Below are 10,645 nucleotides of genomic sequence, written 5' to 3' on the forward strand. Positions count from 1 at the left end.
ATTTGTGAGACATTTGCTTTTCAGAAGTTTGAAAACAACCAGGTAGTTTTATTGGAATTTTTGTTGAGCATGCAGAACATCAGATATTAACCATATAACAATATATTGAAAATAAAACTTGAAAACAGATTATATAAAGATGTAATACTCTTCAGAAATCATAAAGCAGCAATTTCTGAGCAAAAGAGCATTACTGTCAAAATTAGCTTACCTAGTTGACAAATATTTGATTTATTTAAGCATCATAGCCATAGAAAATCATTTAGACATGCTGGGAACTATATACAATTAACAATCCAAAGTGTGCGACATCCGTCATAAGAAAATAGTGCCAAAAATTAAGGCACTGGGAAAGCAAATTATTTCAACAGATATTTGCAAGGCTACTTGATGTATTACTTTTATCCCTCAACCCATCAATGTATTATAGAATGATTAGACAATCAGAAGGCACCAGTGATAATTTTCAAAACTTCACAACATCCCAAAATATGGGAGCACTGGCAACCAACTGAGTTCAGAACTTGGACTTCAGCACTGAAATAAATGAGAACACTCTAGTACTAATAGAGTATGTGGAAGTTCAACTCTTAAGAGGCCTGACCCCCAACAGGGTTTGTAATCCACATTACTTGAAAAAGTCTAACATTCACATACAATTCCCAACATCACATTTTTTGTGCTAAAATGTTGATACTGTAATGTTTCGGTTTTAACTCCCCAGCTTTGAAGAAACTACGTGCTCCAATCCACCTCACTGCTTCCTAAATTGCCCCAATATTTAATATTCAACTCTAAATATAAAATCAATGCTTTATTTTAAAAAAATAATAATACAATGTCTGAAGGGGGAGCTGAATTATATACGTACAACCCTGGTCCAATTATTCCCTGCCCTCAAACATAATTTCACCTCAAGGCTACATTTTATCTTCACTCCCCGAGTGTAATACAACAGATCAACTGGTCTTCACAACCATCATATTTTCATTTCATTCAACAATACAAATGTGGAGAATGTCAGCAATTTTAAAGTCCCATGCCCTGTACTCGCAAATTATTTTCTGGAATCTCTGATGTCAGTGGATGAAAACATAAAACAATACTTAAACAGCTAATGTTAGAAACGGTTGCTATTAAAAGGAATTGACAGATTTACAAACAACAAAATTCTACAGATGCTGGAAATTTTGAAATAAAACAAAATGCTGGAAATGCGTGGCATCTGCAGAGAAAAATGCAGAGGTAACATTTCAGGTTGGTGACGCTTTGTCAGAACTGGGGTGGTTTTACGCAAGTGTGGATGCGAGAGAGGTGGAGAACAAAATGGAATGTGAGATAGGTTGGATTGCAGGAGAGATTAAATAGCAAAACAGATGATGGGACAAAAAAAGACAGTAATATGTCAAGTAAAGAAACAAAAGATGGGTCTAGACAAAGTATAAATGGCTATAGCAGGATCACTACCAACATTCCACCCTGTTTGGGCACTTTGTGTTGGCCCTGGCGTGTGTCTGAAAAATGGAGGCAGACATTATCATCTGCTGAGGTCTGGAAAGCTGGAAAGTGGCGAGGCAAAAAATATCTCCGTTAAAAAATATCTGGTATTAAAGGTAAAGAAAAGGGAGAAGGGGGGCAGGCATAAAAACAAGCGGGGCAGACCACAGAACACAGGCAGCAGAGGAACCTGAAAACAAGAGGGAGGGAACAAAGTCAAGACCAACAAGCTGGGCAACACACGCCAACACAAAGTGCCCAAACAGGGTGGAATGGCCAGATAAGGCCCACAGCCGCAGTGGGTGGGAGAAGAAATAGGTAGACAGTCAGCAAGTTTCAGGTGGGAACAGATGTTTAGCTCACTGAGCTAATTCGCTGGCTTTTAAAGCAGACCAAGTAGGCCAGCAGCACGGTTCGAATCCCGTACCAGCCTCCCCGGACAGGCGCCGGAATGTGACGACTAGGGGCTTTTCACAGTAACTTCATTGAAGCCTACTCGTGACAATAAGCGATTTTCATTTCATTTTCATTTCATGTACATGTACACCTACCTCACTCACTTCCTCCCAAAAGGAACTATGTAGATGTACAAACTTTGACTTTGCCAGTGATAACAAAACTATGTACCGCATGAAATATGAAAATCAATAAAAACATACACAAAAATATCTGGTGTGACTAGATCCACGAGGCAAAAAACTGGTATTTCCACCCACTTGGCCAACAACTCTCTCCCAAACAGAAAGAGAGCCAAACTGCTGCGGGCCCAAGGTTAAATCATGAGCAAAAGTCAAAACTGGCCCCTGAAGTCGCTGTCATGCAGAGGGAGCAGTGCAGTTGGTCAGAAGGGTATGTATTATTGTGCTGTGGCCAGTCTGCTGGCTGCTGCACAGTGTGTGTGCTCACACCGACTGACCAGGCTGTTACACGGTGAATGTGTTCACACTGACTGACCAGGCAGCTGCGCAGTGAGTGTGCACAGTGAGTGTGTTCACACTGACTGACCAGGCTGCTGCACAGTGTGCGTGCTCACACCGACTGACTAAGCTACTCCAATCAGTGTGTTCACACTGACTGACCAGGCTGTTACACGGTGAATGTGTTCACACTGGCTGACCAGGCTGCTGCAAAGTGAGTGTGCACAGTGAGTGTGTTCACACTGACTGGCCAGGCAGTTGCACAGTGAGTGTGCACAGTGAGAGACTGTTCACACTGACTGACCAGGTTGCTGCACAGTGAGTGTTCACAGTGAGAGAGTGTTCACACTGACTGACCAGGCTGCTGCACAGTGAGTGTGCACCATGTGTTCACACTGACTGACCAGGCTGCTGCACAGTGAGTGTGCACAGTGAGTGTATTCGCACTGGCTGACCAGGCAGCTGCACAATGAGTGTGTTCACACTGACTGACCGGACTGCTGCACTGTGAGTGTGTTCACACTGACTGACCAGGCTGCTGCACAGTGAGTGTGCACAGTGAGTGTATTCGCACTGGCTGACCAGGCAGCTGCACAGTGAGTGTGTTTACACTGACAGACCAGGCTGCTGCACAGTGAGTGTGTTCACACTGGCTGACCACGCAGCTGCACAGTGAGTGTGTTCACACTGGCTGACCAGGGTGCTGCACAGTGAGTGTGCACAGTGTGTTCACACTGACTGACCAGGCTGCTGCACAGTGAGAGTGTTCACACTGACTGACCAGGCAGCTGCACAGTAAGTGTGCACAATGAGTGTGTTCACACTGACTGACCGGACTGCTGCACTGTGAGTGTGTTCACACTGACTGACCAGGCTGCTGCACAGTGAGTGTGCACAGTGAGTGTATTCACACTGGCTGACCAGGCAGCTGCACAGTGAGTGTGTTCACACTGGCTGACCAGGCAGCTGCACAGTGAGTGTGCACAGTGAGTGTGTTCACACTGACTGACCAGGCTGCTGCACAGTGAGTGTGCACAGTGAGTGTGTTCACACTGACTGACCAGGCTTCTGCACAGTGAGTGTGTTCACACTGACTGACCAGGGTGCTGCACAGTGAGTATGTTCACACTGACTGACCAGGCTGCTGCACAGTGAGTGTGCACAGTGAGTGTGTTCACACTGACTGACCAGGCTTCTGCACAGTGAGTGTGTTCACACTGACTGACCAGGCTGCTGCACAGTGAGTGTGCACAGTGAGTGTGTTCACACTGACTGACCAGGCTGCTGCACAGTGAGTGTGCACAGTGAGTGTGTTCACACTGACTGACCAGGCTTCTGCACAGTGAGTGTGTTCACACTGACTGACCAGGATGGTGCACAGTGAGTGTGTTCTCACTGACTGACCAGACTGCTGCACAGTGAGTGTGTTCACACTGACTGACCAGGCTGCTGCACAGCAAGTGTGTTCACACTGACTGACCAGGCTGCTGCACAGTGAGTGTGTTCACACTGACTGACCAGGCTGCTGCACAGTGAGTGTGTTCACACTGACTGGCCAGGCTGCTACACAGTGAGTGTGTTCACACTGACTGACCAGGCTGCTGCACAGTGAGTGTGCACAGTGAGTGTGTTCACACTGACTGACCAGGCTGCTGCACAGTGAGTGTGTTCACACTGACTGACCAGGCTGCTGCACAGTGAGTGTGTTCACACTGACTGACCAGGCTGCTGCACAGTGAGCGTGTGCACACTGACTGACCAGGATGGTGCACAGTGAGTGTGCACAGTGAGTGTGTTCACACTGGCTGACCACACAGCTGCACAGTGAGTGTGCACAGTGAGTGTGTTCACACTGACTGACCGGGGTGCTGCACAGTGAGTGTGCACAGTGTGTTCACACTGACTGATCAGGCTGCTGCACAGTGAGTGTGCACAGTGAGTGTGTTCACACTTACTGACCAGGCTGCTGCACGGTGAGTGTGCACAGTGAGTGTGTTCACACTGACTGACCAGGCTGCTGCACAGTGAGTGTGTTCACACTGACTGGGCAGGGTGCTGCACAGTGAGTGTGCACAGTGAGTGTGTTCACACCGACTGACCAGGGTGCTGCACAGTGAGTGTGTTCACACTGACTGACCAGGGTGCTGCACAGTGAGTGTGTTCACACTGACTGACCAGGGTGCTGCACAATGAGTGTGTTCACACTGACTGACCAGGCTGCTGCACAGTGTGTGTGCACAGTGAGTGTGTTCACACTGACTGACCAGGCTGCTGCACAGTGAGTGTGCACAGTGAGTGTGTTCACACTGACTGACCAGGGTGCTGCACAGTGAGTGTGTTCACACTGGTTGACCAGGGTGCTGCACAGTGAGTGTGTTCACACTGACTGACCAGGCTGCTGCACAGTGAGTGTGTTCACACTGACTGACCAGGCTGCTGCACAGTGAGTGTGTTCACACTGACTGACCAGGCTGCTGCACAGTGAGTGTGTTCACACTGACTGGCCAGGCTGCTGCACAGTGAATGTGTTCACACTGACTGACCAGGCTGCTGCACAGTGAGTGTGTTCACACTGGCTGACCAGGCTGCTGCACAGTGAGCGTGTTCACACTGACTGACCAGGCTGCTGCACAGTGAGTGTGTTCACACTGACTGACCAGGCTGCTGCACAGTGAGTGTGTGCACACTGACTGACCAGGATGGTGCACAGTGAGTGTGCACAGTGAGTGTGTTCACACTGGCTGACCACACAGCTGCACAGTGAGTGTGCACAGTGAGTGTGTTCAGACTGACTGACCGGGGTGCTGCACAGTGAGTGTGCACAGTGTGTTCACACTGACTGACCAGGCTGCTGCACAGTGAGTGTGCACAGTGAGTGTGTTCACACTGACTGACCAGGCTGCTGCACAGTGAGTGTGTTCACACTGACTGACCAGGCTGCTGCACAGTGAGTGTGTGCACACTGACTGACCAGGATGGTGCACAGTGAGTCTGCACAGTGAGTGTGTTCACACTGGCTGACCACACAGCTGCACAGTGAGTGTGCACAGTGAGTGTGTTCACACTGACTGACCGGGGTGCTGCACAGTGAGTGTGCACAGTGTGTTCACACTGACTGATCAGGCTGCTGCACAGTGAGTGTGCACAGTGAGTGTGTTCACACTGACTGATCAGGCTGCTGCACGGTGAGTGTGCACAGTGAGTGTGTTCACACTGACTGACCAGGCTGCTGCACAGTGTGTGTGTTCACACTGACTGACAAGGCTGCTGCACAGTGAGTGTGTTCACACTGACTGGGCAGGGTGCTGCACAGTGAGTGTGTTCACACTGACTGACCAGGGTGCTGCACAATGAGTGTGTTCACACTGACTGACCAGGCTGCTGCACAGTGTGTGTTCACACTGACTGACCAGGCTGCTGCACAGTGTGTGTGTTCACACTGACTGACCAGGCTGCTGCACAGTGAGTGTGTTCACACTGACTGACCAGGCTGCTGCACAGTGAGTGTGCACAGTGAGTGTGTTCACACTGACTGACCAGGCTGCTGCACAGTGAGTGTGTTCACACTGGTTGACCAGGCTGCTGCACAGTGAGTGTGTTCACACTGACTGACCAGGCTGCTGCACAGTGAGTGTGCACAGTGAGTGTGTTCACACTGGCTGACCAGGGTGCTGCACAGTGAGTGTGTTCACACTGACTGACCAGGCTTCTGCACAGTGAGTGTGTTCTCACTGACTGACCAGGCTGCTGCACAGTGAGTGTGTTCTCACTGACTGACCAGGCTGCTGCACAGTGAGTGTGTTCACACTGACTGACCAGGGTGCTGCACAGTGAGTGTGTTCACACTGGCTGACCAGGGTGCTGCACAGTGAGTGTGTTCACACTGACTGACCAGGGTGCTGCACAGTGAGTGTGTTCACACTGACTGACCAGGATGCTGCACAGTGAGTGTGTTCTCACTGACTGACCAGGCTGCTGCACAGTGAGTGTGCACAGTGTGTGTGTTCACACTGACTGACCAGGCTGCTGCACAGTGAGTGTGTTCACACGGACTGACCAGGCTGCTGCACAGTGAGTGTGCACAGTGAGTGTGTTCACACTGACTGACCAGGCTGCTGCACAGTGGGTGTGCACAGTGAGTGTGTTCACACTGACTGACCAGGCTGCTGCACAGTGAGTGTGTTCACACTGACTGACCAGGCTGCTGCACAGTGAGTGTGCACAGTGAGTGTGTTCACACTGACTGACCAGGCTGCTGCACAGTGGGTGTGCACAGTGAGTGTGTTCACACTGACTGACCAGGCTGCTGTACAGTGTGTGTGTTCACACTGACTGACCAGGCTTCTGCACAGTGAGTGTGTTCACACTGACTGACCAGGCTGCTGCACAGTGAGTGTGTTCACACTGACTGACCAGGCTGCTGCACAGTGAGTGTGCACAGTGAGTGTGTTCACACTGACTGACCAGGCTGCTGCACAGTGTGCGTGCTCACACTGACTGACCAGGCTGCTGCACAGTGAGTGTGCACAGTCAGTGTGTTCACACTGAATGACCAGGCTGCTGCACAGTGAGTGTGTTCACACTGACTGACCAGGCTGCTGCACAGTGAGTGTGCACAGTCAGTGTGTTCACACTGACTGACCAGGCTGCTGCACAGTGAGTGTGCACAGTGAGTGTGTTCACACTGACTGACCAGGCTGCTGTAGTGAGTGTGTTCACACTGACTGACCAGGCTGCTGCAGTGACTATGTTCACACTGACTGACCAGGCTGCTGCACAGTGAGTGTGCACAGTGAGTGTGTTCACACTGACTGACCAGGCTGCTGCACAGTGAGTGTGTTCACACTGACTGACCAGGCTGCTGCACAGTGGGAGTGCACAGTGAGTGTGTTCACACTGACTGACCAGGCTGCTGCACAGTGAGTGTGCACAGTGTGTTCACACTGACTGACCAGGCTGCTGCACAGTGAGTGTGCACAGTGAGTGTGTTCACACTGACTGACCAGGGTGCTGCACAGTGAGTGTGCACAGTGAGTGTGTTCACACTGACTGACCAGGCTGCTGCACAGTGAGTGTGTTCACACTGACTGACCAGGCTGCTGCACAGTGAGTGTGTTCACACTGACTGACCAAGCTGCTGCACAGTGGGTGTGCACAGTGAGTGTGTTCACACTGACTGACCAGGCTGCTGCACAGTGAGTGTGCACAGTGTGTTCACACTGACTGACCAGGCTGCTGCACAGTGAGTGTGCACAGTGAGTGTGTTCACACTGACTGACCGGGCTGCTGCACAGTGAGTGTGTTCACACTGACTGACCAGGCTGCTGCACAGTGAGTGTGCACAGTGAGTGTGTTCACACTGACTGACCAGGCTGCTGCACAGTGAGTGTGTTCACACTGACTGACCAGGCTGCTGCACAGTGAGTGTGCACAGTGAGTGTGTTCACACTGACTGACCAGGCTGCTGCACAGTGAGTGTGCACAGTGAGTGTGTTCACACTGACTGACCAGGCTGCTGCACAGTGTGCGTGCTCACACTGACTGACCAGGCTGCTGCACAGTGAGTGTGCACAGTCAGTGTGTTCACACTGAATGACCAGGCTGCTGCACAGTGAGTGTGTTCACACTGACTGACCAGGCTGCTGCACAGTGAGTGTGCACAGTGAGTGTGTTCACACTGACTGACCAGGCTGCTGTAGTGAGTGTGTTCACACTGACTGACCAGGCTGCTGCAGTGACTATGTTCACACTGACTGACCAGGCTGCTGCACAGTGAGTGTGTTCACACTGACTGACCAGGCTGCTGCACAGTGAGTGTGTTCACACTGACTGACCAGGCTGCTGCACAGTGAGTGTGTTCACACTGACTGACCAGGCTGCTGCACAGTGGGAGTGCACAGTGAGTGTGTTCACACTGACTGACCAGGCTGCTGCACAGTGAGTGTGCACAGTGTGTTCACACTGACTGACCAGGCTGCTGCACAGTGAGTGTGCACAGTGAGTGTGTTCACACTGACTGACCAGGGTGCTGCACAGTGAGTGTGCACAGTGAGTGTGTTCACACTGACTGACCAGGCTGCTGCACAGTGAGTGTGTTCACACTGACTGACCAGGCTGCTGCACAGTGAGTGTGTTCACACTGACTGACCAAGCTGCTGCACAGTGGGTGTGCACAGTGAGTGTGTTCACACTGACTGACCAGGCTGCTGCACAGTGTGTTCACACTGACTGACCAGGCTGCTGCACAGTGAGTGTGCACAGTGAGTGTGTTCACACTGACTGACCAGGCTGCTGCACAGTGAGTGTGCACAGTGAGTGTGTTCACACTGACTGACCAGGCTGCTGTAGTGAGTGTGTTCACACTGACTGACCAGGCTGCTGCAGTGACTATGTTCACACTGACTGACCAGGCTGCTGCACAGTGAGTGTGCACAGTGAGTGTGTTCACACTGACTGACCAGGCTGCTGCACAGTGAGTGTGTTCACACTGACTGACCAGGCTGCTGCACAGTGAGTGTGTTCACACTGACTGACCAGGCTGCTGCACAGTGGGAGTGCACAGTGAGTGTGTTCACACTGACTGACCAGGCTGCTGCACAGTGAGTGTGCACAGTGTGTTCACACTGACTGACCAGGCTGCTGCACAGTGAGTGTGCACAGTGAGTGTGTTCACACTGACTGACCAGGGTGCTGCACAGTGAGTGTGCACAGTGAGTGTGTTCACACTGACTGACCAGGCTGCTGCACGGTGAATGTGTTCACACTGACTGACCAGGGTGCTGCACAGTGAGTGTGCACAGTGAGTGTGTTCACACTGACTGACCAGGCTGCTGCACAGTGAGTGTGTTCACACTGACTGACCAAGCTGCTGCACAGTGGGTGTGCACAGTGAGTGTGTTCACACTGACTGACCAGGCTGCTGCACAGTGAGTGTGCACAGTGTGTTCACACTGACTGACCAGGCTGCTGCACAGTGAGTGTGCACAGTGAGTGTGTTCACACTGACTGACCAGGCTGGTGCACAGTGAGTGTGTTCACACTGACTGACCAGGCTGCTGCACAGTGAGTGTGCACAGTGAGTGTGTTCACACTGACTGACCAGGCTGCTGCACAGTGAGTGTGTTCACACTGGCTGACCAGGCTGCTGCACAGTGAGTGTGTTCACACTGACTGACCAGGATGGTGCACAGTGAGTGTGTTCACACTGACTGACCAGGATGGTGCACAGTGAGTGTGTTCACACTGACTGACCAGGCTGCTGCACAGTGAGTGTGTTCACACTGGCTGACCAGGATGGTGCACAGTGAGTGTGTTCACACTGACTGACCAGGCTGCTGCACAGTGAGTGTGCACAGTGAGTGTGTTCACACTGACTGACCAGGATGGTGCACAGTGAGTGTGTTCACACTGACTGACCAGGATGGTGCACAGTGAGTGTGTTCACACTGACTGACCAGGCTGCTGCACAGTGAGTGTGTTCACACTGACTGACCAGGGTGCTGCACAGTGAGTGTGTTCACACTGGCTGACCAGGCTGCTGCACAGTGAGTGTGTTCACACTGGCTGACCAGGATGGTGCACAGTGAGTGTGTTCACACTGACTGACCAGGCTGCTGCACAGTGAGTGTGTTCACACTGGCTGACCAGGATGGTGCACAGTGAGTGTGTTCACACTGACTGACCAGGCTGCTGCACAGTGAGTGTGTTCACACGGCGCTGGGTTACCGGCCCCGCCCCCAGGGTCAGGAGCGGCGCGCGGGCGGCGGCCGTCAACGGTCCCCGGCTCCCGGGGGGGGGGGGGGGGGGTGAGGAGCCGATTCCCGAATCGCCAACTGAAATGCTGTCCCTCACCTCATGGCCGGCCTCCGGTCACTCTCCCTCCGGCCTCTCTGCCTCCGGTCACTCTCCCTCCGTCCCTCAGGTCACTCTCCCTCCGGCCTCTCTGCCTCCGTCCTTCTGGCCGCCGCTGTCTCCCGCGGTCTCTTATTTCTAGTGGTCTCTCCTTCCCGGTGTCTCCCTCTCTGTCTGTCTCTCTCTCTCTCTCTCTCTCTCTCCCCTTCCCGGTCTCTCTCTCTCTCTCCTTCCCGGTCTCTCTCCTTCCCGGTGCCTCTCTCTCCTTCCCTTCCCGGTGCCTCTCTCTCTCTCTCTCTCCCCTTCCCGGTGTCTTTCTCTGCGACCGGGAGAGCTCCAACATGGAACCGCCGCAGCTCTCGCGAGAGGTGAGCCCCGTC

At 52.2% G+C, this 10,645-nt stretch overlaps 1 protein-coding gene across 3 annotated transcripts in view; it reads right to left on the minus strand.

The window, feature by feature from the left end:
• LOC119956124 (inactive ubiquitin carboxyl-terminal hydrolase 54-like) overlaps positions 1-10,414 on the minus strand; it is a 150,739-nt gene extending 140,325 nt beyond the window's left edge. The window contains exon 1 of one of the 3 annotated variants that reach the window (XM_038783015.1): positions 10,266-10,414. The gene's annotated coding sequence lies outside the window, so the exon portion shown is untranslated. The remainder of the gene's footprint in view (positions 1-10,265) is intronic. The other 2 variants (XM_038783009.1, XM_038783014.1) reach the window with 2 other exon arrangements.
• Between the last annotated feature and the right edge of the window lie 231 nt (positions 10,415-10,645).

Source organism: Scyliorhinus canicula, chromosome 22, assembly GCF_902713615.1.
Source record: "Scyliorhinus canicula chromosome 22, sScyCan1.1, whole genome shotgun sequence".
NCBI classification, from domain to species: domain Eukaryota; kingdom Metazoa; phylum Chordata; class Chondrichthyes; order Carcharhiniformes; family Scyliorhinidae; genus Scyliorhinus; species Scyliorhinus canicula.